This window comes from Octopus bimaculoides, chromosome 6 (genome assembly GCF_046866305.1).
Source record: "Octopus bimaculoides isolate indiv1 chromosome 6, ASM4686630v1, whole genome shotgun sequence".
Classification (NCBI taxonomy): domain Eukaryota; kingdom Metazoa; phylum Mollusca; class Cephalopoda; order Octopoda; family Octopodidae; genus Octopus; species Octopus bimaculoides.
The window spans coordinates 9,456,800-9,462,178 of NC_142933.1; the positions used below are offsets into that span (position 1 = coordinate 9,456,800).

Consider the following 5,379-nt stretch of genomic DNA (forward strand, 5'->3'; position numbering starts at 1 on the left):
CCGTTACAGCGCTAACTGTTTTCAACTGATTAGACGTGATTAGTAGAAATTATCGAAATAAGACAATTTTTTACATGAAATAAATTCGAATACAAATTTTTTTTTGTGTTCTATAACACAAAATAGATAAGTATACGAAGTTTGAAAGTCTTTCGGTACCAAAAACACTACATAAAACATAAATGAAAACTGGTGCCCCCGTTTTGAAATAGATCCACTGCTCGTTTTATTTTAAGCTGTTTCATAAGAACAGAAATGTAGTTAGCTACAAAGTTTGGAATGTAATTAAGTAAATAATACTATGTTACAGTGATAAATTCAGACAAATTAAAGGGGATTGAAAGAAAATTTATTTAAATATATTGAGATTTTAGATAAGCATTCGATCGAAACATATTTAAAGAAATAAAATCCGTTTCGGCGTAATATGTCAAATATTTTCTCACGAATATTTGTGAAATGCATCATGTTGAATAATCGAAGGGAGATAACAAAGAAAAAAGAAACTGTACAAAGATTACTCTCCCTTGTACTATGTGTTATAGAGATCCGTAGCAGCTCACTTTGCAATCGATTGACGACCGTCGCAGAGGGTTCGTTGACCAAGTCACCACCGATTATCGGAGCAGACGTAGCTGCGGTTTGCAGCAGGTTCTAGTGATATGCTTTTTCAAAAGCTAAGGGGTGCCTCACTCCCAGTAACCTTCCAGCACGCTGGACATCAACCCAGAATCTCTGAGGGCCTATACTATTGTTAGAAAGTCGTTGAACTTACACAAGGTTCATCCATACTTTTGACAGGACTTGTTTTTACCAGGTCGTCAGGTTTCTTTCAAGAGCGCTCTGATAGCATGGAATCCAGTACATCCTGTTGCATGCTTGGGTCATCGTGAACTAAACAGGAACCTTCATTAGTCTTGCCTGGTGAGGAGGGTTGCAAGATATCCTCAGCAGAACTAAATACAAGACACGTGAAAAAGACGAACGAGGGACACAAAAAAAAAAAAAATACAATACAATACACTTGAATTAAAACACATCAGTAGATACGTATTACAGGTTAGTTTAAAAATAAAGATTACATTAGTCATTTATGAATATTGTCTTTTTTTTCGCCGCAACAATTTCTAAATTTAAAAATTTGTTACTCAATAATTTGTAACGACATAATATTTGCTTAGTTGACAGATCAAAAACCTATGTGAATCCCAAATACGAAAACATTTATGAATCGTTGACAAAAATGCTGTCGTTGCGACTTCGATGGGAAACAGATATTTAGATCAAGTGAAGCAATTCGTGTGTGAGAGACGTACGTGTCAGCAATCCAAATGGTTTGTTGAAGTCGTCGAATTTCGTAGTCGAAGTTGAGTGGCATAAGCTGCCTTAGCTAATTGACTGTAGCTATATCGCGACCACTGGTCAGTTACCAGATCTATCTATATATATAAATATATGTCCATCCAGGAGCTGTCAAAGAAAGGAGACTAAAAACAAAACCGTTAAAGATATTTCAATCTGTCGTACACACACACACACACACACACATGTATGTATATGTTTTTGTGTTTCTCCCCCTAATATCTTTTGACAATCGATGTTGGTGTGTGTACGTCACCGTAACTTAGCGGTTCGGCAACAGAGAAATCGATAGAATAAGTACTAGGCTTACAAAGAATAAGTCCTGGGGTTGATTGTTCGACTGAAGGCGGTGTTCCAGCATGGCCGCAGTCAAAATGACTGAAACAAATCAATATATATATATATATATATATATAAACAATATATGAGTATATGCATATATATGTACATGTATGTATATACTTTCATCTACATGTACATATAGATACATAACTGGGTACATGACGTGGCAAAAGAACAAGGACAACAAACAAGCAGGCCACATAGAAACATCCCCTTCATCAGCTGCCACCATTAAAACTCCGGCGTTTCGAAGAATTAAGGCAGATATATATAATAGAAATAATATATATATATAATAATAGAAATAATATATAAATATATGCATATATCCATACATATATGTACATACCTACATATATATGTATACATACATGCATATATGGGTACAGGACTTCAAAAAAACGTTAAACACAATGAGAAACGAAAACGAAAACATAGAAAACGAACATTTTTCGAGCAGCGAAAAAAACACACACACATACGACGGGCTTCCACGAAGTTTCCGTCTACCAGATTCACTCACAAGGCATTGGTCAACTCGGAGTTATAGTAGAAAACACTTGTCCAAGGCCCCGCGCGATGGAGCTAAACTCGAAAATACTTGGCTGTCGTAAAGCAAGCTTTCTTAACCTGTAAATGGCTGCAGGATTACTGAAAACGGGCGCAGAATGTAAATGATGAGGTGAAAGAGAAAGAAATCTAATCCAAAGAGGAAAGTGAGAAAGTTTATAGAAATAAAATTAAATGCGAAGAACAACATTAAGAACGTCATCACATTGGGCATAAATGATGTTGGAGTATTCCGTAAGATGTCTTTAATGGATAAAAATGAAATGCTTGAATGTATAGACATACTTGGACATGGTTTAGTGTGTGCAGTGGGTTATATCTATGGTACATTGTTGGTGGTCTGTATCAGTGGCGGACTGGGTCTAAAAGTATTGGTTGTCAGGAGACTAAGGGGGCCCAGCCGCAACTACAAGGGGACCCACTCGCAACTGCATGGGGGCCCACACGTAACTACAAGGGGATCCACTCGCAACTGCATGGGGGCCCACCCGCAACTGCATGGGGGCCCACACGCAGCTACAAGGGGACCCACTCGCAACTGCATGGGGGCCCACCCGCAACTGCATGGGGGCCCACACGCAGCTACAAGGGGACCCACTCGCAACTGCATGGGGACCCACCCGCAACCATATGGGGGCTCACCCGCAACTGCAAGGGTACCCACTCGCAACTGCCAAGGGGCCCACCCGCAACTATACGGGGACCCACCTGCAACTACAATGCTATCATTTAATTTTTTTTTTTGTGCTAAAAATATCCTTTTCAACTGTCTACAAACACAGCCAGGCTGAAATAATTAATGCATTCTTCCAGGAGTGAATAAAAAATTCTCAAACTTGAGGGGACGGGCCTCTTAGATACTAACATGGGGATCCCATATATGGATACTAATGGCGCAGGGGTTCACTTGCCATCGAGCAATGTTAGCCTGCTCGCCTAGGCATCGTTCGAAAGCTGTAACAATGCCAAGCGCATTGTGGCCAGCGATGTATAACAACATCCGATAATCTGGTCGATCAGATGATACACACACACACACACACACACACACAAACGTGCGAGTACACATTACTGCAGGAAGATACGTATATTGTATAAAAGCTTTTCTGTTATAAATTTAAAAAACCTTTCTTTGTAATTCTGAACTTTTGCTTTCCAATATTTGGGAATTGGAATTTTCTGTTTGTATTTGCTATTGATCCTCTGTGATGTATTTTTTCTCCCTCGTTAATGGAATAAAAAAGATGTTGTTGATATAAACTATGAACATTTCTTCGTCTTTATTTACTATCCGTCGAAGAAGGAAAAAGAAACTCTTGCTGAATGATAGAACAAATCTTGCTAAAAATAAAGCTAAAATGAAACCCAACAAATAGTGTCGTATGAGTGACAATGTAGACAAGTTTGAAGGCGGTGAGCTGGCAGAAACGTCAGTACGCCGGACGAAATGCTTAGCGGTATTTCGTCTGCCGTTACGTTTTGTGTTCAAATTCCGCCGAGGTCGACTTTGCCTTTCATCCTTTTCGGGTCGATTAAATATGTACCAGTTACGCACTGGAGTCGATGTAATCGACTTAACGCCTTTGTCTGTCCTTGTTTGTCCCCTCTATGTTTAGCCCCTTGTGGGCAATAAAGAAATAAGAAACGTTAGCACACCGGGCGAAATGCTTAGCGGTATTTCGTCTGTCTTAATGTTCTGAGTTCAAATTCCACCGAAGTCGACTTTGCCTTTCATCCTTTCGGGGGTCGATAAATTAAGTACCAGTTGCGTACTGGGGTCGAACTAGTCGATTGGCCCTCTGCCGCCCAAATTTTGAGCCTTGTGCGGTGATCTGGCAGAAACGTTAGCACGCCGGGCGAAATGCTTATCGGCATTTCGTCTGTCTGTACGTTCTGAGTTCAAATTCCGCTGAAGTTGACTTTGGGGGTCGATCTAATCGATTGACCCCTACCCCCAAAATTTTGGGCCTTGTGCTTAGAGTAGAAAAGAATATATAAGGCGGCGAGAGATAAAGAGAGAGAGAGCGAGAGAGAGAGAGAGAGAGAGAGAGAGAGAGAGAGAGAGAGGAGGGAGAGAGAGAAAGAGAGAGAGTTTGAAGTGGTGTACAGATATTGTATATTGAGAAAATACTAATAAAGAAGCGCTAATTAAGAATTCTCCAAAATTCTGACTGCCTCCTGTTTCTCAATATATATATATACACACACACACACACACACACACACATAAAAATCATATATGATGATGAAATTAGTAGGCTTTAATCCAAAACACTACAATTGTTTCTTTCAGCGGTAATTACTGAATCTTTCACATATACACGTTCTTGCATTAATATGGTCCAACAGTAGCTATGTACCAACACGTCTTCATGTATGAGTGCGTTCGAGAGCGCTGCAATGATATGTATAATATGTGAAACACTCAGCGATTACTCGCTAATACTAATGTTACCTTACAGTTGTTGTTGTTGTTGGCGCTCCGTCGCTTACGACGACGAGGGTTCCAGTTGATCCGATCAACGGAACAGCCTGCTCGTGAATTTAACGTGCAAGTGGCTGAGCACTCCACAGACACTTGTACCCTTAACGTAGTTCTCGGGGAAATTCAGCGTGACACAGGGTGTGACAAGGCTGACCCTTTGAAATACAGGTACAACAGAAACAGGAAGTAAGAGTGAGAGAAAGTTGTGGTGAAAGAGTACAGCAGGGTTCGTCCAACACCTCCTGCCGGAACCTCGTGGAGCTTTAGGTGTTTTCGTTCAATAAACACTCACAACGCCCGGCCTGGGAATCGAAACCGCGATCCTATGACCGTGAGTCCGCTGCTCTAACCACTGGGCCATTGCGCCTCCACTACCTTACAGTAAATTTTCTTTATAGTAAATCGGCACCAAAATGAGCTGATTACGAACAATGCCGGCTCCGGCTAAACCAAAATAATGTAGTAGGAGCACAAAGGGGAAAAAAAATATATATATAATAAAATTTTGATTTGTTTGTCTCCTCTTTCACTTAGAAAATATATAACTTATCAACTAGAGACAATATATCTTTTACACTGTAAACAAACTATCGGGTTGTATACGACAGTCCCTACATCAT

General features: G+C 40.2%; 1 long non-coding RNA gene across 1 annotated transcript in view; it reads right to left on the bottom strand.

Annotated features, from left to right (window-relative positions):
• Positions 1–592: 592 nt before the first annotated feature.
• LOC128248180 (uncharacterized) overlaps positions 593–5,379 on the bottom strand; it is a 31,049-nt gene continuing 26,262 nt past the window's right edge. The window contains exon 3 of the long non-coding RNA XR_008264480.2: positions 593–956. This is a non-coding gene — a long non-coding RNA (uncharacterized LOC128248180). The remainder of the gene's footprint in view (positions 957–5,379) is intronic.